General features: G+C 52.2%; 1 pseudogene; it reads right to left on the bottom strand.

Annotated features, from left to right (window-relative positions):
- Positions 1-24,534, bottom strand: part of LOC130023741 (CAP-Gly domain-containing linker protein 1-like) — a 54,659-nt pseudogene that overhangs the window by 21,123 nt on the left and 9,002 nt on the right.

Below are 24,534 nucleotides of genomic sequence, written 5' to 3'. Positions count from 1 at the left end.
ACGCTGGAAGGACACACCTCATCCTTAAGTCCAGTATCCCAGACCAAAAGGGCGAGGATTCATGAATGAAGTGAATCGGGTGTTTGGAGGATCCACTTGGGTTGTGAGATGCATGCTGAAAGTAGACTATAGACCGAACACGGTGGTGAACTCAATTCCTCTTTTGCAAACCACAAGATCCAAAAGGAGAGAGAGAACAAAAGGAAATGTCCTACCACAGAGATGGGATGGGGGTGATGAGGTGAGGGGTGTTGGGGGGTGGGAGGGTTACTGGGATCATTAGTGGTGGAGAATGGGCACTGGTGGAGGGATGGGTACTTGATCATTGTATAACTAAAATCCAAGCACAAAAACTTGTAAGTCCACAATCGTACCTCATGGTGTTTCACTAATAAAACTTTAAAAAGAAAAAGAATGAGGTGAATCTATTTAATACTCATTGCAACGAAAACTCCTATGAGCAAACAAACAAAAAAAGTCCCCATTTTATTTCTAAATGCATAAACTTAAACATAAATGCATTTTATTTATTTATTTATTTATTTATTGCTTTTTGGGTCAGACCCGGCGATGCACAGGGATTACTCCTGGCTCTGCACTCAGGAATTACTCCTGGTGGTGCTCAGGGAACCATATGGGATGCTGGGAATCGAACTCGGGTTGGCTGTGTGCAAGGCAAAAGTCCTACCCGCTGTGCTATCACTCCAGCCCCCATAAATGCATTTTAAAGAGGAAAAGAAGATGCTGAGATAATGGTCAATATTTAATTTTTCAAATAAAAAACAATCTGTCTGATTTGCATTTTATTTTGCGAGGGATTGGGGGGTGGCCGTGATTAGAGGCCCGGGGACCAAGTCTGGAGAGTCTCTGTCAAGACCAGGCCCAATGTCTTGATGCCACCCAGCCGACCTGCCAAACGGGATCTTCCATCATCCCTTTACACCGCTCTAACGGTGAGAAAGGACAGGCCTGAGATCAGCAACCTCTGACCCGAAACTGGATCCTCAGACACTCGGACACACTGCCTTCGCCTTCATGCTGACGTTGACTTGCTCTGACCCTCGTCTTCACTCTGTTCTGAGACTTTCACACACCTCAGGAGGGTTCAGAAGTGGCAAAGTGTGGGTTGGCAATGGGGCCCAACATATCAGGTGCCTCCGTGTGTATGCGTGTTGTGGGGTGGGGGGCGCTGGGTTCCATCCCAGCCCTACACCCCAGAGACATCAAAAGATGGTGAAGTTCGTACAAATAACCGTGCTGAGAAACAGAACTCAAGCCCTTTAGTATAAAACAGACTCAGGAGCACAAAGTCATTCTTCCGGTCAAAATTCTTACTTTGGGTGGTGAGGGCAAAGTAGATTCACAATTCAACTCTTTTAACTATGAAAAGCAAAAGTGCAGTCGAGAGATGGGCTCAAGTGGTAGACTCATGTGGGCAACGGCTCCAGTGGTCCCAGAACCCCAAAGACTAAACTTGAACCCCATGTCGGTGGAACAGTTTCCTTCTTTCCTCTTTTTTTTTCCCTAGGCCTCACCAGGCGTTGCTCAGAACTTGGTCCTGACTGCACTCAGGGGCCACTCCTGGAGGCCCTCAGGAACCTATGCCAGGCCAGGGATCAAAGCCCCATCAACCTCAGGCAAGGTGAGTGCCCTACCAGCTGCTCTCCTAGCTCTCGGGCCCCCATGTTTGCATTGTCATCCACAGACAAACGCTTCGCGTGGGCAGGATGAACCTCTGGACCTCCGAGTCCAAGCTGCGCCTGGGAGCACGCAATCAGGCATTTACGTGGTCTGGCTGCGAGGCCGATGCTGGTGGTGCCAGCTGGACTCACAAGGAGACATGGTGGGAGGCGACGGGGAGGGGAGGAGTTACACCATCACAAAGCAGTAATAGGACACACTGGAAAAGGTCCCTTTTCCTTCTGAAACCTCTCAGGAGACAGAGAACCGCAAAGCACACGCTGACTCTGGCATGGGCCTTCGCTCACACTCAGAAGTGTCACTCTGCTGAAACGAGGCCTCTGGCAGAGCTCACGACGGGCACCGAGGCTGGCCTGGGACGCGACTCCGGTTCCAGGCACAAGATGTTCTCAGACACAGCAAACACACAAGCCCACAGAATCCGGGCCTCAGGCAGCTGATTTTTCTCCTGCTGCCACGGCAGCGGCAGCGGGGACACAGACAGGAGACTTATTACCAAGAGTGATGACATTTTTGCCAAATCAGAGCCTAAACCGAGGACATGGAAAAACAGGATAAAATATCAGAGGGACTGCATTAGTTCATACTTCACCCTGAACAGAGACAAAGCTTGTTCTCTATAAAAGCCACAACTTCAGAAGTACTCGTGTAGGTCATTAAGAGAAAAGAAATGAGGGCTGAGCAGTGCCTGCCCAAACAGCCCCCCACAGCCACGCACTCCCACAGTCCGAAACTGCTGCCACGGCCCCCATGGGCAAGACTCCATCTTCTCGGGATGGACCCCGTGGAGAAATTAAATGGATGCAAACTCAGGTATACAGGATTTGTGACTGAAATCTCCAGGCTTTTTCAGAGTTGGGATGGGCTACCTCCCCCCTACCCCATGTCCTTATACTTCCAGAAGCCCCAGCAGCTTTTGGACATCCACACTCCAAAGCTGCCACCCAGACAAAACATCAACTCCAGTAGTACCTTCCCGACAAAAAGACTTAACTTTCTGACATCTCAAACTCTAAAACACTGATAAACCAGTAGTAGCACACCAGAATGGAGAAGGAACCAATCTCGGTTAACAAAACAAACACAGGAGGCTGAACCTATCACAACATCTTACAAGGACTCAATGTCTCCATAAGATACAACAATTTATTGGTTGGTCCATGGCTGGAAGCCTGCCCCAAGCTCTGGGGAAAAGGCAGTTGGGAGAGAGAAGGGATCATAAGGACAGTGACAGGAAGAAATGATCACTGGGTAAGATCTGAGTGCTGAAAGTCCTGTAAGGAACAGAACACGATGACCTCTCTGTGCCTGTATTGCAACCATCACGCCCCAAAGGAGAGAGAAAGAAGAAAGGTGCCTGCCTCTAAGGCAGGGTGGAGGGGTGGCGGGAGGGAAACTGGGTGGGAAAGGTACGCCGGTGGAGGGATAGGTGGCGGAACATGGCGCGACTGAAACCCGATCTTGAACAGCTTTGCAATGTTGCATCTCTTGGTGATCCAATGAAAGGAACTTCAAGAAAATGAGTGAGGGCTGGGAGGGTCGGCCCCCTGGGGTTTGCATGGGGCGGGGGAGGCAGGTTCCACCCCGGCACCGCAGTAGTTCCGCCCATCAACGCCAGGGGTCCGTAGTGAGCAGAGCCAGGAGCAGTACCTGCGCTCCAGCTGTGCCCCTGTCCGCAATACAAAGAGAGAGAGATGAGAAGAGTGGGGTGGGCAGGGGAAGAGGCGACAAAAGCCGAAGAAAAACAAAACAACAAAACAAAACAACAAAAAAAAACAAGCTGCGGAAGAAAGGAAAACAGTCTGAAAGAGCCCGAGAGAGGGGGGTGCACCCTCTGCGCCCTCGGAGCCCCGGGGCAGGGCTCTGCACGGAGGCGTGCCTGCACGCACGCGGGCTGGGAGCTAGATGGCCAAAGGGAAACAATGTTTTAGCAGGCAGCCAAAGGGAAACAATGTTTTAGAGGGCAGGGCACTAGCTGGCGCTGGCTACTCTCAGCATGTGGCCCACCGAGCTCCAGGGCTCCCTCTGGGCTGAGCTCTGTCAGCGGCACAGGTCAGCCCTGCACGTCTTCACGCTGCCCCGCCTGCACTTGCACAAAGGGCCACGCTGAGCCCCCGCGATGCCCTGCGATGCCCCGCGATCAGGCACCAAAGGGACCGCGTGGTTTCCCGACAAGAACCCAGAAAAATCCTTTCAGGTCTTCCCGGAGCAGGGACTGCGGGTGGGGAGCGAAGGGGGTGGCGGGCGTGGGGAGGGCGGTGTTGGGGGGATCTGGGCTTTCTGCAATTTCTCCAGGAGGGTCCAAAGCCCCCACTCCCCACCCCGGCAGCCACTGGGTCAAAGTTCCCTCCCGCAGAGCAGTGGGGGTGGCTCCCTCCCGGGGCGCCAAGTTTTGGAACTTGGAGCTCCACCTCGAGCTGGAGGCGAGGGCGAGGGCGAGGGCTGAGTGTTGGCCCTGAAATCAGGAAAAGTTGGGGCGGGGGAGGGGGGCGGGGGCAAGCAAGAAGTCCCCGGACACCCTCCACCTCGACATGAGGCGTGACTCACGGGTGCCACTGGCCACCCCCACCCCTCCTCGGGGCTAAAGCTGGGAGGCTCGCCCGCCTGCGCCCGCTCGCCCCAGGCACGCGGGGTCACTCAGCCAGCCCGGGAGGGTGCGTGGGAATGAGCAGATGGAGCAGGAGACCCCGGCCCCCGCCGCCCTGAGGCACGCGGAGGGGGGCTGCTCCCCGGCTCTTAACGCGGCAGCCCTGTCGGGCTATTCTTCGGGCCCATCCTGAGGCGCTGGTTCACAAGGAGGCCTGGACTGGCTAATGTTTTAAATGCTGAATGTCTTAGTCAAAAGTGAAGCATCATGAAAACACAAGGGCCACCCTCTCACCGCCCACTTGGGGTCCTGGCTGTCACGCCCCTGATCTGCCTCCAGGCACCATCTCAGGCCATCCACAGCCTTGATCCTGAGCCGCCCAAAGGAACCTCAAAATAGATTAGCTCCCTACAGAGATGTCTCTGGACCCTAACCATTTACAATTTTAGAATTCCAGAAGACCTCTCATGATATTCATAATAGGCAATAGAAAATAAATGATCTAGCATCTGCCTCTGGCAGGCAGGCTTGAATGGTGGTGGGGAAATTTGAAATAAGCGTGGTGAGAACGTGTAAGAGTGGTGGGATTGGTGTTGAAATATTGAATGTAATCAAACAATGTGAACAACCTTTTGAAACAACAAAAACAACAACAACAAAACCCAACAAGGACCAGAAAAATAGTATAGGTATTTGCTTTGTACCCCACTGACGTGGGTCGGATCCCCGGCACCCCACATGGTTCCCCAAGCCTTACCAGGAATGATTCCTGAGTGTAGAGCCTGGGGTAAGCCCTGAGCACCACGGGGTGTGGCCCCAAACTAACAACCAAAATAAAACATAACATGGAAGCAACACAGCAAAGAAATATTACCTGATTCTCCTGGGCCCTTTCGTCCTCATCTGCTTGAGAATCAGAATTACCTTTTAGTTGAAAACAAAAAGAGTGAGTGTAGGTCTTTGAAAATGTGCCTTTTTGGGGCAGCAACAGTTCAGGAGGTAGGGGGTTAGATCTCTGGTCCCCTGAATGTCCCCTGAGCAGGGTGATCCCTGAGCAGAGCCAGCAGTAAATTCTGAGCACCGCAAGTTGTGACCCCAAAACCAAACTAACCCCCATCCCCAAAGTGCCTTTTTGCCTTGTTTTGGGCTCTTATTTTGGCACCAGTGTTGCGGACCCAGGGACGCTACCGCGAGCCCATGCTCCAGGCAGGTGCCCAAGTTCACCCTCCTGTGCAGCCAGCTGGGGGAGGGGCGGCGTGGCAGGGGGCTGGTGCCCCCGGAGGTGTGGGGGAGGGCGGAGAGCAGGCACCCCTCAGTGGTAGCATTTTACCTGCCCAGGTCTGGAGCTGCCTTTTGTTCTCTTTGAGTTGAAGCTCCAAGATTTTGACCTTGAGCTCCAGCTTCACCTTGTCAGATTCCAGGGACTGAAAAACTGAATGCAAGGACTTTGGAGAATGTGTTTTTGAAACCTTTCTGAGCCAGAACGGGGCAAAGATTGTTATGACTAATCCAACAGAGAATGATTTTCATCCTGACTCTGGAGAGGACCAAAGTGAGTTGCTCTTAAACAAAATGGCAATTCGCAAAAGGCCAGAACAGAAAGATGAACATGGGTTTCCAGTAGAGGATGAGAGCTCGGGCACACGGAGCATGTGGCCTCACACCCTCGGCCAGATTCTCCTCTGGGCTGGCTTGCAGAGGAGGAGATGGAGGACCTGGTCTGGGGAGAGAGGGCGGCAAGACAGGGAGCAAAGACACAACAGATACAACCCAACGGGTGCGTGTGTGGCTGTGGCTGTGTGTGTGTGTGAGAGAGCATTTACACCACAAAAGGACGTGTGTGGGGGAGCACAGGGTGGGGACGGACAGCCAGTCAAGACTGAGAAATGCCACAGTCTGGAAAGGACATGAGAGGGGACAGAAGTGTGGCTCCTAGGATGCATATTTGGAGAGAGACAGAGGTGCGTGTGAAGTGGGGGATCTCATTAAAGTCTGGGGTCCAGGACAGCAGTGGATGTTCGTGTCATACTCACTGGTTCAAATCAGTTCAATATTTGTTTTAAAATTTTTTAATAGTTTTAAAATTTTTTACTCCCACAAAAAAAATAAAGTCCTCATTTGTTCCTTTGATTCACTGAACGTTTTTTTTTCTTTGGGGTGGATGTGTGTACACCTGGCCATGCTCAGGGTTTACCCTGGCTCTGTGCTCAGGGTACCACATGGGGTGCCAGGGATTGAACCCAGCTCAGCTGTGTACAAGACAAGATAGTACCAGTTCTATGACTTCCGCGGCCCCTGAAGGAGTGACTTTCCATGGATGGCTGCATAAACATTCCTGGGACATAGGGGGGCAAGGGGAACAGAGGTGATGAGACAGCAGAGGGAAATGGACAAGTGGTTAAATGGGCCATTTATTTTTTAAAATTTATTTATGTATTTATTTTAACCGGGGGTCATGCCCAGCGATGCACAGGGGTTACTCCTTGCTCTGCACTCAGGAATTATTCCTGGTGTTGCTCAGGAGACCATATGGGATGTTGGGAATCGAACCCGGGTCGGCCGCGTGCAAGGCAAACGCCCTACACCGCTGTGCTACCGCTCCAGCGCTAAGTTGCATGCCAAGACGAGTGTCTTAAAAAACAAAACCAAAATGAAACAAAAAACTGCTTCGCCTTCTTACGGACGGTTGCCTCCTCAAGCCAGGGCACCAGTCATGATTCTGGGGGAATGTGCGCTGTGGGGAGTGCAGGGGAGGACGGGACCCTGGTGTCTGTGTGCCCCCAATTTGGTAGCTGTCTCCTCCAGACAGCACCAGGGATGAACCGACCATTTGGGACCAGCTCTGAGGGGCTGGGAGGATGAGCAGATGGAAGGAGCTGAGACGGACGGCAACCGTGGACGCACAGCAGACCCCGACAACCGCCACTCAAGAGTACAGAGGAGGGGGTCTCCCCGCAACCAGAACTCACAGTGGGGTGGGGTGGCGGGTGCGCTGTGTCACAGGGAATTACAGCACAGTAGAATTCATGGGAAACGCATTTCCCTTCCTTGTGTCCTCCATCTTCAGCAGCCTGGCAGTGGGCTGGCCTTGGGGATACTCCTGGCTCCTTGCTGGGGGCTGGGTGGAGGGAGGGAACTCTGCCTCCTGCAAAGCCTGTGCTCCCTGCGGCCCCAGACTTCAGAGCAAAGCTCAGATATGCTTAGGCCCATCTGCCTCTTTCTTTTCTTTTGTTTTGGGGCCACACCTGGTGATGTGAGGGGCTTAGAACTGGCGTTGTGCTCAAGAATCACTCCTGGCTGGGGGAGGATCCACCTGGGATGCCGGGGATGGACCCTGGGTTGGCCTCAAACAAGGCAAGTTCCCTGCCCGCTGTGCTATCCTGCAGCTCCCCTATTTGTCCATTTCATTCTGACTTTCGTTTGCATTTCTGCAGCAAGTTCAAATTCTGGGCTTCTCTGCTCCACCTCAGTTCAAGATGTTTTCCATCCTGTGGAACTATGTCTTTTTCTCCTGGTACTCCGGTTGAAGTTTTTGTTCTCCTGAGTCATAACAGTAAATGCAGAAAACGAATCTGTAACAAGATAGTTCTTTTTGTTTGGTGGCACATTTGGCGGTGTTCGGGGCTTACTCCTGGCTCTGTGCTCAGAGAGCACTCCTGGCGGTGCTCAGGGGACCATGCGGAGTGCGGGAATCTCACCTGAGTCAGACAAAAAGCAAGGCAAGAGCCTTCCCGCTGTGATATCACTCCAGCCCCATAGAGTGATAAAAGTGAAAAACAACAACAACAACAATGTTTTTACATGCAAGGGAATATGTAGTTTTTAATTAAAATAACACTAGCACGTTACTCATTTTTTTATTTTATTTTATTTTTGGCTTTTTGGGTCACACCCGGCGAAGCTCAGGGGTTACGCCTGGCTCTGCACTTAGGAATTACTCCTGCTGGTGCATGGGGGACCATATGGGATGCTGGGGATTGAATATGCAAACGCCCTAGCCGTTGTACGTTGTACTATCATTCCAACCCCTAGCATGTCATTAAAAAAAAAGAAAGAAAAATTTCAGTACAGAAAAGTGGTTATTTTCTTCCCCTTCCAGATCTGCTCACTGCAGAATTTTTGGTCGTCACTTTTTTGGTTGGTCATACGGTCTTCTTACTGAAGTAATAAGACTGCAGATTCTACTGCTGCCACTGGGTTCAAACGTCTGTATTGCTAAATAATGTTTGACTTATAAATTTTTTTTGCTTCTGTTTATGGGTCCTACCTAGTTGTGCTCAGGGCTTACTCCTGCCAGTGCTTAGGGACCACATGGGACGCCGGGGTTTGAGCCCAGGTCAGCCTCAGGCAAGGCTGGGCCCTCCCCACAGTGCCATGGGTTCTGCCCCACGTTTAGACTTTTATTCCTGTCTTAGGCATCCTTTGTGCTGACTCTCCTCTCCTCTGCTCTTCCAGTACAATTGTCCAAAGCCTTTGCTTGGCAGTGTTTTAGCGCAGGGGCTGTTTCAAGAGAAGATGAATTTGTAGATTGCAATGCCAGACATCAAACCACGTGGGCCGGTGGGCGGGGTTATCGGTACTCACACCCCCATGGTCCATGTTCCCTGACCCCAAGGTGCCGGGAACAAACTCAGGAATGTCTCGCACTTCCCCCATTGCTGCATACAAAAGGCTCTTTTCCAATAAATAAAGCCCATTTGTGTCAAACTCTTGTCCTGGGGCCCCACGGCAAAGCCAATGGGGTGAAGGGGTGAAGGTTGTTTCTGCAGCTCAGGGTCTTGGGGAGGGGGTGGGGCACTTTAAAGAGGAGTGAATCTGTGGGTTAGTTTGTTCTTTTTCTTGAGTGCCACTCCAGGTGATGCACCAGGCTTCCTCCTCCTGGCTCTGCACTCAGGGGTCACTCGCAGTGATGCTTGGGGGACCATGTGGGGTGCAAGGATGGAACCCGGGTTGGCCGCATGCATGACACACACTTTCCCCTGTACTGTACTATCTCTCCAGCCCCAAATTTGAGTATTTCTTAACTTAAAAAGAAAAAGGGAGACGGTAGCCCTGGCCTCCTAGCTTTGCGGCCTAGGTAAAACAATCCTTAAGCAACCGAGTAGATTTCTCTGCAAGGACAGCGTAGCCAGTGTTACCATGGAAATAGGCAGCCCAGACAGCAGAAACCGATGCGGTCACATGCCTGATAGCATCCATCATATCAGCAGGCGGGGTTGGGCCGCTGAGTCCCACACGGTCCACAGCGTGACGCCTTTTTAAGCGAGTGACACCCTTCACTCGTGCACCCCGCCTGGAGAGCATTCCTACTGCTCCAGAGGGGCCGTGGCGGGGGCTGGCGCTGGGCCTGTCTGGGTCTGTGGAGCTCAGGAACGCTCCATGCTGAAAATGGGGATATTCTGCACCCCAGGAGATTTTTTTTTCTTTCGGCAAAAATAAACTGTCCTATTTGCCACTGTCTGTCCACTGGCCAGACTGCACCTGACTCAGGTGAAACACCTGAAGGAAAGGCGGTCAGCTCACTCCCCAGCAGGTGGGTGCCAGGGTGGAGTTGGGAAAAGTACCTCCAGGAGCCTGGTCCAGAGCACAGCGGGGAGGGTGTTGGCCTTGCACACAGCAGACCTGGGTTCCATCCCCGGCACCAGAGAGGACCCCCCCAACCCCAACAGGAGTGAAACCTGAGCGCAGAGCCAGGAGTAAGCCCTGAGCACAGCCAAGTGTAGCCCCCCCCCCAAAAAAATAAAATAAAACAATGATTTAAAAAGAGAGACCCTGCAAGGCCAATGCACGCAGATCCAATGTGAACAGTGTAAATAAATTCAAACAGCCTCCCATTATTAAAAGATAAAGGCCCTCCCGTTGATCGTCGATTTGCTCGAGCGGGCCCAGTAACGTCTCCATTGGAGACTTTGTTGTTACTGTGTCTGGCATATCGAATACTCTCGGTAGCTTGCCGGGCTCTCCGAGAGGGGCGGAGGAATCGAACTCGGGTCGGCCATGTTGGCCGCTTGTAAGGCGAATGCCCTACCCGCTGTGCTATCGCTACAGCCCTATAGGTAAAGGTAAAGGCCCTCCCGTTGATCATCGATTTGCTCGAGCGGGCCCAGTAACGTCTCCATTGGAGACTTTGTTGTTACTGTGTCTGGCATATCGAATACTCTCGGTAGCTTGCCGGGCTCTCCGAGAGGGGTGGAGGAATCGAACTCGGGTCGGCCATGTTGGCCGCTTGTAAGGCGAACGCCCTACCCGCTGTGCTATCGCTCCAGCCCAATGACTCTCTTAATTTTAATTATGGATGAAAAATCTCCCTCCCTCCCTTTCTCTCTCCCTATCTACATCTTCTGACAAATGAGCAGCTTTCACTTAGCAAATGGTCACCAGCAAACCTGGTTGCAGGCGGTGCCTGCTTTGGGGCTGCTCAGTCTCCCGTGGGAGCCACACAGTGACTCCCGATCCACTTCCAGTTCCAGAAGGATCTTTGGGTCCCCAAGGCCACCAGTCATCCCCTCAGCCACATTCGTGTCTCTACTTCGCACGGAGCTCTGCTCCTGAATGCCCATGGGGAAGGCTGCCAGCGCCCCCACAGGTGTGGGGGGATGGGAACTGTCCATTCCACTTTACGAACCTCCCATATATATTTTTAAAAACCAGCATTGGAGCTGGAGTGGCAGTAGGGCAGGCAGGGTGCTTGCCTTGCAGGCTGCAAACGCGTGTTGGATCCCTGGCACCCCATATGGTCTCCGAGCCGGCCAGGAATGGTGCCTGAGCACTACTGGGTGAGTCCCCCCCAAAAAACAAACAAAAAAACCCAGCAATTGCTTTCACTTTTGCTGCCTAAAATAAAGTGTTTTTTTCTCTTTTTTGGGTCACACCCAGCGATGCTCAGGGGTTACTCCTGGCTCTGCAATCAGGAATCCATCCTGGGGGTGCTCGGGGGACCACATGGGATGCCAGGGATTGAACCTGGGTCAGCCACTTGCAAGGCAAACGCCCTACCGGCTGGACTATGGCTCCGGTCCAAACTGAAGTGATTTAATTAAGCAATTTCTCTCATAGGACATAAACTTACATTTCTTTCTTGAATTCTTCCATGTCTTGATTCTCTACAGTCAGACCCTCTTTCGATTTCTTCAGCTCTTCCACATTCTTCAAGTTGTTTTCTTTAAGGGATCCAACTTCGAGACCAAGAGAAAAGAAACCTGGTCAAATGCTTCTGTTTTCCAGTGGCATGGATGGGGACACAAATCAGACGTGAAGACGCAAGTTTGAATAGCAAAGGGCCAGAGACACGTGGCTCAGGGGCGTCCTGCAGCGCACCCGTGCAGGAAGCCCCGTCTGTAGGAAGCAGACCCTGAGCACTGTTGGTGGTGGCTTAAAAGACCAAAAAAGAACGGACACTAGAGGCTCCTGACAGAGACAAAGAGGACTCGGAATGAAGAATGCTCCTCCCAAGCCCTGAGTGTATTCGCTGAGTGACTAAGGATATGGTTTTTCTTTCTTTTCTTTTTGGGTCACACCCAGCAATGCACAGGGATTCCTCCTAGCTCTGCACTCAAGGAATTACACCTGGCGGTACTCAGGGGATCATATGGGATGCTGGGGATTGAACCTGGGTCTGCCGTGTGTGAGTCAAACGCCCTCCCCGCTGTGCTATCGCTCTGGCCCAGGATATGGTTTCTCTCAAGGCTGAGGCCGGGCCTACACAGCCCTGGTCACCACCATCAACCACCTCACTCTGCAACTTCGCATTTGTGTTCCTGGCGTCCTCCAGGGAGGCCAGGGTCTCTGTCTTCTCTTGGGTCATTTGCTCCATGAACTGCCTGGCATCTTCCGCTGTCTGCACAGCCTGGAGGGAGAAACCTCGTTGAGCCACGCCGGGGGGGGGGGGGGCAGGGAGGGGTTGGCCGCAGTGGCAGAGCACAGCGTGAAACGCCACACAAACCAGCCACAGTGGTTCCGGGCCCTGCTGGGCGCCGCTCACCCTGTGGGGACTCGCTGGGCGAGCCTGAGATCGGTCCACAAGCTGAAAAGACCCACTACTGCTGGGCGGGAGGACCCCAGAGCCCAGATCATGGCTTGTTGAGGAAGAAGGAAGTAAGCAAGGGAGGAGGGAGGCAAAGGATAGGAAGGAGGGAGGGTGGAAACAGGGAAGAAAGGAAAAGGAAGGCGAGGGAGGGAAGAAAAGGTTATCTTTTTTTTTTTTTTTGGTCCGCTCGAGCTAATCGATGAACAACGGGAGGACAGTGACAATGACAGTGACCCTATGGGATCCTGGAGATCGAACTCACGTAGGCCGTGTGCAAGGCAAATGCCCTTCCCACTCTACTATCACTCTGTCCCCCAAGATTTACTTTCTTGTAGTTTCTTGTCTGTGACTTTAAAAGTTTGAGGGGTTTCAATATGAAATTTAAATCGAAGAACCTCTAATCCACTAGACAGCAGTCACCAGAACTTGACGTTTGTTACATCTTGATGCGAACAAGTGGGTCAACTATCCCCTTCTGTGTCCTAGGAATTGATTCCATTTGTTTCTGGAATGCCAGCTAAGGAGTCCTGAGTCCTGAGAGGAACTCCCGGGGGTCTCTGGGTCCTTCTGTTATGTCTGTCAGTCCTGTCTACAAATCCCACAGCCCTTCCAACTTGGCCAACAGAGAACTTTCTCCAAGCCGGGGGGGGGGGGGGGCTAGGAGGGCGCGTCCCTGCCACCACAATCCTATAGGAGGAAAAGGGCACTTCTGAGGGCTCCTTGGTGAGAAATGCAGCTCGCTTGGCTTGGCCCAGAACTCACTCTCTTGTCCTTCCCCAGGGTCAGGGCTACTGATGTAGAAAAGTAGATAGGGAAAGGCCCTTTGCAATGAAACACAGTTTCATGGAAGAAGAATTCTAGGAATGACCCACCTTGTGGATACAGAAAGCAAAGGCCTGATAAGACCATCCACAGACCCTGAAGATATAGGCCTCCCATGAAATTCCTCTTTTTGAACCTCCCTGGTAATCTCCTTAGCAACCTGACTTTTACCCGGGAAGAAGTTTCACGTGGTGACAGGCTGGAGAAACCCTATAAAGGCCACCTGGAAGAAAGGCAGGGTGCGCACATGCTGCCTGAGCCCACGTGTGGTACGTCCAAGTGGCTGAGCACATGTGGTGCCTGAGCACATGTGTCGCCCGCATCTCCCCTCTTGAGATGTGTACTTTCATGCTTTCGTGTCGAATGCTGGGATGTGTGGAGGGTCTCTCTCCACACTCGGAGAAGCCCGCATTCTCTCTGGACTTGTTGCTCTCTCTCTTACTCTGCATTCCCCCGCTTATCTGCTTATCCCTTTCTCTCCCTCTCCAAAAATACTCCAAATAAAATCTATTTGTTTCACTGCTTGTCTACTCCTGAAATTCCTTTCTGTGAGGCGAGATAAGTACCCAGTAACCCTGGGTCCCGGGTGGCAGAGGCGGGTGGGGAGAAAGTGACCGTCTTTCTCCTCCCCGCTTCACTAAGTCAGCCTTGGGGCTCACCGACATCACTACCATGAGAGTCCATGCCCGTGGCCAGCAGGAGGCCATGCTGGAAGGCGGACTTGGCCCAAGCACCCCTTAGAGGCTGAAAGGGCTGAAATCTCTGCAGGGCTGGGTGGGGGCTTGTGCTGCACGCAGGGAGGGGCCAGCAATGAGAAATACCAAGATGGGCCACGTCACCAGCCCTGAGAGAGCTCAGAGGTTCAGAGGCATTGAGCACCAGCTGCAAACTGAGGCGCCTCGGGGAGAGGACGACAAAGCCAGTCACACGAGCAGGTGGTCAGCAAGGTCAGGGAAAGACCCCTGCGGCCAGCCTCGAGCCCAAGGGTCTGGGCGGAGTCGGCGAGTATGCAGGGGGCCCAAGGTGGGGGGCAGAGGTTTGCTTTGGGGGCTCCTATCTTGTTTTCTCACTGGCCTTGTGAAGAGTTCTCTGTTTCAGAAAGACCACAGACGGGCCCGATTAGCCGAGGCCAAGGCTAGCATGGCATCCGGCTGCTGGGGACCAATGACAGCCCCAGAATCGTGCCGACACGTTCTCAGTCCCATCAGAGGGAACCGCACGGGACGTGACCGGGAGACCTGTCAGCACCAAGCCGGAACACGGCGGCAAGCAGACTGACACACAGCATGCAGGGAGCGAGCGTGGAAGTGGGCGAGGGCGCCCGGGTACCAACCTGCCGCTCTCGGCCAGCTTTGCATTCTCTAACTTCTGAATCTGCCGCTCAGCCACCTGGAGCTGCTGCCTGAGCTTCTCCATTCCCAATTTACCTCGGAACTGGCCTTCCGGGGCCCATCGAGCTGCAAGAGCTTCTGCTGGTTGACCTCCAGCTGCGCCGTGGCGTCAGCCAGGGCCTGGGCTTGCTGACTACACATGGCCCGCCACCCCTCCAGGTGCTTTACCTTCGTCTCCGCCTCCTGCAGCTTGTTCAGGGAGTCCTCCATCTCCACCAGGTGCTGGTCCTCGGTCTGGTCGAGCTTGGCCCACGCGGCCTCCAGGCTGTTCTTCTGCTCCTGGGCCATCCTGACCAGCCGCGACCTGAGCGTCTGCAGCTCAGAGGCATGTGCCGCACGCTCAGCCGCCCGCTGGGCCTTCAGGTTCTCCACCTCCTGCTGGTACTCGAACTGCAGCCTCTCCATCTGCATCTTGAGCTCGGCCAGCTCGGCCGCCTCAGCGCCCACGCCCCGGCTCACGGCCGCCTTCGGCTCGCCCATGGCCTGTTGGTGCGGGGCGATGGCCGTCTCCAGTTTGGACTTCCACGGGGCGATCACGTCCGCGTTCTCCTTGTTGGCATGGTCCAGTTTGGTCCTCAGCCACTCGCTCTCCTTGGCGAGCTTCTCGGAGGCCGCCTGCAGGGCCTTTGCCTACTTCTGGTGGGAAAACAAAATTTCCACGAACTTAAAACAGGAAGCAAAAGAAGCAGACATAGAAATTTTTCTTTTGCAAACTGACTGCTTTGTTAGGGTCCGAGCTCAGGACAGCCTCACCTGTCAAGGAAAACTCTGAGAGACCAAGTCCATGCAAAAGCAAGAGGTTTATTTGAGCATGCTCGGGTTCACAGCATGACCGCAAACCGTCAGTGGCTGAGAGCCCCGAGCCTCTTCAGAGGGAACTTTTTATAGGGCAACTTCCTGCCGTCTCAGAAAAGCCAGCGCACAAATCACCCAATACCTTCGAATTATCACATTAGATGCTGCACGCAGGCAGCCAATCAGGACTTCTCTGGCCCCATGACCTTATTTGGTTAATTCCAGGGGCAACAAGAAGAAGATGGGGGTCCTTGGTGCTATCAACAGGATGCAGCTGCAGGGCAGGATATGGGCTGGGACTTGTTTTTCTAGGGCCCAATTGTCATGGAGCTATCTTTCAGGTATTCAATTATGTAGGCTAAAGTAACATTCTTGCTCAAGTTCTTTTTCCAGAAAAATCAACCTGAGGACACATGTGCTTCAAACGTAAAGGAGTTGGTGCTTATAAGCATCTTCGGTTCTGTTAATTTTGGGTTAATAATATAGCAACTTCCAGTTTCTTTCCCAGACTTTATGGATTGATGGTGTCTGTACTGCATGGTGTCCCTTTATTTTCGTCTTGTCAAATAGCTATGGAGAATCACTGAAGGTATTCATTTTAGGCTACATTGGTCATGAATCTTTGCAATAATGCAATAGAGGTTTTATTTGTTTTGGGTTTTTTGCCTTTAAGTCTCACCCAGTTGTTCTATTTTTTTCATCTTTTATAATTTTATTTATTGAATCACCATGAGAGCAGTTACAAAGCTTTTGGGTTTAAGTCTTGGTTATAAAATGAAAGACCTGTACCTTCACCAGTGCCATTCTCCACCACCAAAACCCCCAGTATACCCCCATCCCAAACCCTCCCCCTACCTGTGGAGAGATGATTTTCACCTTACGCTCTCTCTACTTTGATTACATTCAATATTTTGACACTGGATCCACTATTATTATTTGGGATTTTACCCCAAAACTCAGATCTCCTGAAAAGGCAACAGTAGACAATTTGTTTTCTATTCCTGGTTATGAATAACATATGATGTCGTGTGGCTGCAGTAGTGGCTGCGAGATTTTGAAATTCCAAAATTGTAACAATGAAATCTGGAGGGATTTCTTGCCAAAACCTGCTGGGTTCCGAGATTTGTTCCTGAGTCTCGGGGATCATGGCTGTTAAGCAGATTGATCGGGAGCCAGAAAGGCCGTTAGTGGGCAGCGACTAGGGGTCTTGTTGGGATGGGGAGGAAAGGGCTGGTCCCACCCCCATCCCGTGAGGCCCCACGTGTCTCATCACTGAGGGCCCAAACCTGATTGTCCAGTGGCCTCTGGAGGATGGCGGCCACCGAGCCGCCAAGGGGGAGCAGGTGGAGGGCCAGCACCCTTTCCTCCCTGGAATGGCCCAGCGACAGTAACCTACTGCAGGGTCTGGATGCATTTCTGCCGAAAGCCACTGGATTCCGAGATTTGTGTCTGAGTCTCTGGGATCATAGTCATTAAGCACCTTAATCAGGAGCCAGAGAGGCCGTTCATGGGCGGCGACGTGGGGTCACATTGAGACGGGGAGGCAAAGGCTGGCTCCACCCCCATCCCATGAGGCCGCACATGTCTCATCACTGTGGGCCCAAACCTGACTGTCCAATGACCTCTGGCGGATGGTGGCCACTGAACCCTCAAGGGGGAGCAGGCGGAGGGACAGCACCCTTTCCCCCCCTGGGGTGGCCCGGCAACAGTAACCTATTGTGCGAGCTGGATGCATTTCTGCCAAAAGTTGCTGAGTTTCGAGATTTGTTTCTGAGTCTCTGAGATCATGGCCGTTAAACAGCTCAATCAGAAGCCAGAGCGGCTGTTTGTGGGTGACGACTTGGGGGTCTTGTTGGGGAGGAAAGGGCCAGCTCCACCCCCATCCCGTGAGGCCCTACGTGTCTCGTCACTGTTGGCCCAAACCTGATTGTGGCCTCTGGAGGATGGAGGCCAGCGGGCTGCCAGGGAGAACAGGCCAAGGCACGAAATCTATTCCCACCTGGGGTGGCCCAGCGCCTCTAACCTACTGCAGGGACTGGACACATCTCTGCCGAAAACCATTGGGTTTCGAGATTTGTTTCTGAGTCTCTGGGATCATGGCCGTTAGGCAGTTTAATCAGGGACCAGAGAGTCCATGCCTCTAATTATATAGGTGAACTGGAGGTGGTGTGGCTGTATCTCCCACATACCTAACTTTTGCCTGTTTACTTTCTTGGTCAACTCTGCCCCAACTTTTTGGGGTCTGGCCAAACGCACAGCAGCAATTTGGGGGTACCTGGACGTCTGAAGGCGCCATCAGGCTGCTGATGCACTCGACTCACAGGTACAGACTGACCTGCTGGCAGCACCATACTCCCAACCCAGTGCTTCTTAGGGTTTACTCCCGCCTCTGCACTTAGAGATTGCTCCTGCCAGGGCACAGATGACTGGATGGGATTCCTGCCATTGAACCCAGATCAGCCACATGCAAGGTAAGTACCCTACTCACTGCACTATCTCTTTAGCCCAAGATAAACGCTTTTAAGAAAATGGTTTACAGGTCCAGAGCAATAGTGCAGCTGGTAGGGCATTTTCTTTGGCCAATCTGGCTTCAATCCCTGACATTCCATATAGTTTGCCCAAGCACTTCCAGGAGTGATTCCTGAGTGTAGAGTCATAAATAAGCCCTAAGACATCACCAGGGGTGGCACAAACATAAAGAAACAAAAAGAAATTGGTGTATCAGAATTCCATTGTAGAAACTGTTTGACTCATTTGACTCTATAGTTCTTCATTGCTAGCCAAAAATCTTTTCTAAATAAACCTGAGAATAATCAGTTATCACTGGCAAAAAAGAAATAATTTTATTAAAGTAGATATAGGACACTTGTTTGCTCAAGTTTTAATACTGCTTTACATAGTTTGTGAAACAAATTCAATAATGGTTATTACTAAAAATTTCAATTGATACAGATCTTTCACTTGTCAGACAGTTGATAATATCCAGAGGAAAATACATCAAAATCATACATATAATTATAGAAGTTCTTATTATACATGTAGCCTGGATGGTACATTATTTATCACTTTTGACAGAACTAGAAACCATTCAAGTGAACAAAAATAGATTCAAACTGGATGATAAACTTCTGATGGTTAAGGTCCTTCATTTAATTTTTTTTGTGATAAGAAAATCCAAAAGTATTAATGTTGAATTTCTCCAGAACCAGCTTCTTGACATGCTCCTCCAGCTGGCCCCTCTCCTCCAGACCCTTCTTACACTCAGCCACTAGGCCGCTCTTGCTCATCTGCAGCTCCTGCACCAGGGCCTGCAGCCCCACCTTGGCAACCTGCAGTGACCTGCAGTGCTTCGTTCTCTGTGCGCACCCTCTGGAGCTCCTCCTGCACCACCCTGTCCAATTCCAGCACTTTCTCTTTCTCCACCTCGAGGGCTTCTTGGTGGAGCCGCTCCTCCTGCCAGAGCTTCTCTGCGGCCCTCCTGGCCTCGATGACCTTCTCTTTTTTTAATTGAATCGCTTGGCTCAACAGCCAGAGCTTCCTCTGCTCTTCCCGCTGCGAAGAGTTTTTTGCCTCGGCTTCTGTTTGCTTCAATAGCAACGACCCTCTCTCTGACTTCAGAGAGAGCTTCTCCTTCGCCAGCAATTGATTCTCTGACCTCAGGGCCCTGTGATCCTTCGACATCAGCTCAATTTCCTCTGATGTTATTAGGTAAGTTAATGACTACAGAAACAAAAGGCGGGGAAGAATGGAAACAAGAATGAGATCAAGCAGGCACAAGCAAGCCAAGCACGTAATGTGGCCTAAATACCAGAAATGAAAATGGCAGAGTAGTCTTACCTGCACACACGTGTATACGCGCGCGCACACACTCACACACTCACACACGCACACACACATGCAGGATGGAGAGGCTCTAACACAGTTAGCTTCTTAGGGTCAACATAACTACCTGCCTTTTTTGTGGATGGGGGCCCCACACCTGGTGGTGTTCGGGTCTCGCTCAGTGTTCTGTGCTCAGGGATCACTGCTGGCAGGGCCGGAGGACCATACGGGATGCTGGGGATCAACCCAGGGTTGGCTGAGTACAAGGCTGCACCCTACCCATTCTACAATCAGCCAATTTTATTTTTGAAATGCCATCTGAAATTATTCCTGACAGCTCCCCGGAAGTTTGGACAGTTGGATCTTGACATTGGGGTATAAGATTTTTTCCCCCCACTTCAATTCTTCTATTACAAAATCCATCACTCTGTCATAGAAGGAATGCATTAAAAAACCAGCTTTCAGTACAATTCAAAGAACTACAAAAAGTATTTTGTTTTTGAACTTTGTGCAGGAGGGGAAGGGAAAAGCAACCACTGCTTGCCAAACGATTTTCACAGGGACAAACAGAGGCAGGAAATGGACTTAGTCCCAAAAGTTTTACACTTTATAGAAAATCCAGACTAATCCACCAGCTTTGGAGACTGAAGCCAACAGGTTTTGCTTGCCAAACACAGTAACAACAAGTCTCAAAATGGAGACATTAGTGGGCCCGCTTGAGCAAATCGATGAGCAATGGGAGGGCAGTGTTTGCAGTAATTTGGGAGGGGCCCAGGGGCTCCAGGAGGAGTGGCCGCACACGGGCCAGGGTCTCCCTCACCTGCTCTCCCTGCCTCTCAGCAACGGGTTGTGCGTTTTCGTTTCTGAGTCTCAATGCACACCATAGTTTATCCGCCATGTACTTTCCAGAACTTTCTGCAGCAAGGGCTATCTTCTCTGTCCAGCTCAGCAGCCATGAGCCGCAGCAGGCTACTGGCATGCGCTGGGCAGCTGACCGCTGACGGTCAGGTTACCGGAATGGGATTGACCTGAGCATGCACACGAGGCTGCTGGCCACAGAACTGGGCCATGCAGGTGGTCCAGAGAGGAGATGTAGCCCTGGCTCTGGTGCGTGGTGGAAAGAAGCCGGGCACCAACACACACGCGGGCCATGGCTGCCACTCAGCAGCCCTGGTTTCCTCTGATGTAAGCTCGCTTCCGTTTTCTTTCCATTGGCTTATAGATATGTATACACACACATATACATACAAGCATATATATGTATAGGCATACACATATATGTATAAACTATACATGGGACCAAGCGTGTAAAACTAAAAATGTATCAAAATATGTACATATGAATTAAAATACACTTATTATATGGATATAAAGATGTACACATATGTACATGTTATGTATGTACACACATATATGTGTGTGTACATTATTTTCCTTCTTGTTTTGGGGTTCACACCCGGCAGAGGTCACGGCTTCCTCCTGGGTGCTTGGGGGACCCTGGGGGATGCTGGGGATCCCGCGGTGGGTCACGTGCACAGCAAGTGCCCTCTCACTGCACTAGTTCCAGCCGCTCTATTTCTCCCCACTGAGCTTCGAACCTTAACATTTCTCTGATACACTAAAAAATGCCTTTGAGCAATCAAGTGAAAACATGAAGGCCTGAACTTACCAAAAAAGCTAAAAACAAAACGGACAACCCAAGCTGGGGTCCCTGGGCTTCTATGTGCTCTGCCGGGCGCCCCGGGAGCAACCCCCTTCCGGCTCTCACAGGCGCCCACGGGCGGAGGAAGTGTCTGAGGCTGCAGGCCGAGGCCCCCAACAGAGCCCGACCCCAAGACGGCGGCCCTGCGCCCACACACCTTGGCCTTGTCGGCTTGCGTCTTCAGCTCGGCCACCTCCCGCAGCAGGCTCCCGTTCTCCACCTGCACCGCCTGCAGCTTCTCCTCCGCCTGCAGCAGCAGCTTCTGCAGGGCCTGCAGCGCCTCCTCGTGCTGCGCCTGGCTCTCCGTGGTGGACTTGGCGTGCTCGGCCTGCAGAGCCTGGAACTGGCTGCGGCTCACGTCCACCTTCTCCCCCTGCGGGGAGCCGGGGGCCACCAATCAGCCGCAGGCCCCCTGCCTGCCCCCAGCACACACGCGCACACATGTGCGCACACACACACACACACACCGCACACAAACAAACATACCCGCACACACATGGCGACTCTGCTCTGCTCAACAGCACACACACAATGTTCATGAAAATGAACTTGCACTTAGAACATAGATATTGGGGCTGAAGGGCTGGCACAGGGTCCAGGTGCCCGAGAACAGCCAGCCGGTTAGACCCTGAGCCAGGAGTACCACCGAGTTTGGGGGGAGCCCCAATAAACATGGTGATCATCTGGGGGATGGGAGAGAGAGAGCACTGAGTAAGGCCACTTGGCCCTGGTCTGAATCCCGGCACTAACAGGAATATCCTGAGCACAAAGCCAGGAGTCGCCTCCAAGGACTGACAGGCATGGCACTAGTCCCCCACCACCACCACCAATATATATATATATATATATATATATATATATATACACACACACCCCAAGGCCAGAGCAATAGCCCAGCGGGGAGGGTGTTTGTCTTGCACAAGGCTGACCCGCCTTTGATCCCCAGCATCCCATAGGGGATGCACCATCAGTAGTAATTCCTGAGTGCAGAGCCAGGATTGACCCCTGAATGTCCCCAGCTGTGACCCAAAAAGACAAAAAACAACAAGAACAACAAGAACAAAAAACCCCAGAAAACAAAAATAATCTACCCCAAACTCAGCTATCAATGCCCAGTGTGTATCTGCCTGGCAAACATGAGTGAGTTGTGCAAGTATGTATGTACTTGCTTGCATGTCCAAGGACATGTATGAGTCTGCACATGACAGAAGCCCATGTGTGTATACTGGGGTGTGTGCATGGCTGTGGACACACGTGTTCTCGAGCATACACAGATAGACTGTGATGCTGCGTGTGCTGGGCCCATGCTGCCCCAGCAAGGACGATAGGACGATTCCCTTGGAAACCTCCCGCAGGGTTCTGAATGGCTCCTTCAGGGCTCAGTCTCGGGTCCTGATGGGACCCCGTCAGTACTGTCTCAATGGAAAGGCCCAGTTCATCAAGGTCCAGCGCCGGAGTGATGGGACAGTGGGGAGGGCGTTTGCCTTGCACGTGGCTGACCCAGGTTCAATCCCCGGAATCCCATGTAGTCCCCCAAGCTCCGCCAGGAGTAATTCCTGAGTGCAGAGCTAGGAGTAACCTCTGAGCATCACCAGGTGTGACCCAAAAAAGCCAAAAAAGAAAACAAAAACAAAAACAACCAGATACTTTAGGTGTTTTGATTTGTATGTGCCCAACCCATGTTCAATACCCAGCTTTCCACGTGGTCCCCTGAGGACCACCAGGTGAAGGTCTCAGCACAGCTGAATACTAAAAAGCCCAAGACACAAAGAAACACACACACACACACAAATCCTAAAAAGAAAACTAGAAAACACACTTTGATCCAGTGCAGGAAGGTGTCTGGAAGGTTCCAGAAAACCGGCCTTACCAGCGCATGTCTCTCACCCCCTCCCCTTGCTGTGAGCCCCCAGTGCTCCCGGTTGGCAGGGGAGACAGAGCCGAGGGGGCAGGGGGCACGGGACAGGAGCCTGAGGTGCTGCTGAGGGGAGGAAGGAGCCCAGCACTCCGGGAGCATCGCTGGCCACTCACTGATCAGGCAGAGGCAGAGGGCACAGAGGGGACAGAGCAGCGCACCTACATTTGCTGCCCCAATGGGGACTCGCACAGCCCATGGGGCTTTCTAGCTGACACGCTCGTGAGCCTCAGAGGCGACAGGGCTGAGCTCACCTGAGGAGGCTTCGCTTTGCCCTCAGCAAGGTGAAGATCAGCGTCCGACTCCCCTGGTACTCACCAAACTCCGAAGCTCTTTCTCCAAAGTCTCCTTCACTCGGCCGGCTTCATTCAAGTTCTCCTGAAGACTACGAAGCGCTAGCTCCTTCCGCTGCAGCTCCTCAGCCAGGCTATCGGCCTACCAGAGTCACAAGGATGGAGTGAATGGACCAAAAAGACGAACAGGAACGGGAAGGGGAAAACAAAACAGAAAACACGTATGAGAAGCCCATGACCCAACACAACCCCAAAGAACAGAGGCGTGAGGTGAGCGTGATTACCTGAAGCTCTCGAAGCCAAGGCCTTGGCGCCATCAGTTCTGGTGATGACTGTCTAGTGGTTACTGAAAACGGCTCAAACAGAGGCGTTTTCTAGACCTAAATTTGGAGCGACCAGAAAATAAGAAAGCCTATGAGAAAGACTGACTTTCCATGGGCGGGCAGATGGCACAAAGGGCTGGAGTACACAGCAGGCCCGAGTTGGAACTGCAGCACCACTGGGTGAGCCTGAGATCGGTCCACAAGCAGAAAAGACCCACTACTGCTGGGCGGGAGGACCCCAGAGCCGAGAGCATGGCTTGGCGAGGAAGAAGGACGTAAGCAAGGGAGGAGGGAGGCTAAGGATACGAAGGAGGGAGGGAGGAAACAGGGAAGAAAGGGAAAGGGAGGGGAAGGAGGGAAGAACAGGTTATCTTTTTTTTTTTTTTTTTTGGCCCGCTAGAGCTAATAGATGAACGACGGGAGGACAGTGACAATGACAGTGACCCTATGGGATCCTGGAGATCGAACTCACGTAGGCCGTGTGCAAGGCAAATGCCCTTCCCACTGTACTATCACTCTGTCCCCCAAGATTTACTTTCTTGTAGTTTCTTGTCTGTGACTTTAAAAGTCTGAGGTGTTTCAATATGAAATTTAAATTGAAGAACCTCTAATCCACTAGACAGCAGTCACCAGAACTTGACGTTTGTTACATCTTGATGCGAACAAGTGGGTCAACTATCCCCTGCTGTGTCCTAGGAATTGATTCCATTTGTTTCTGGAATGCCAGCTAAGGAGTCCTGAGTCCGGAGAGGAACTCCCAGGGGTCTCTGGGTCCTTCTGTTATGTCTGTCAGTCCTGTCTACAAATCCCACAGCCCTTCCAACTTGGCCAACAGAGAAGTTTCTTCAACAAAGCGCACAGCGCCAGGGGGGTGGGTGGGGGGCGGCTGGGAAGGTGCGTCTCTGCCACCACAATCCTATAGGAGGAAAAGGGCATTTCTCGGGGCTCCTTGGTGAGAACTGCAGCTTCCTCGGCTTGGCCCAGATCTCACTGTCTTGTCCTTCCCCAGGGTCAGGGCTACCATGAGAGTCCATGCCCGTGGCCAGCAGGAGGCCATGCTGGAAGGCGGATTTGGCTCAAGCACCCCTTAGAGGCTGAAAGGGATGAAATCTCTGCAGGGCTGGGCTGGGGCTTGTGCTGCAGGCAGGGAGGGGTCG

The sequence above is a fragment of the Sorex fumeus genome, unplaced genomic scaffold (genome assembly GCF_029834395.1).
Source record: "Sorex fumeus unplaced genomic scaffold, SorFum_2.1 ptg000024l, whole genome shotgun sequence".
NCBI classification, from domain to species: domain Eukaryota; kingdom Metazoa; phylum Chordata; class Mammalia; order Eulipotyphla; family Soricidae; genus Sorex; species Sorex fumeus.
This window is presented reverse-complemented; position numbering and strand designations above follow the sequence as displayed.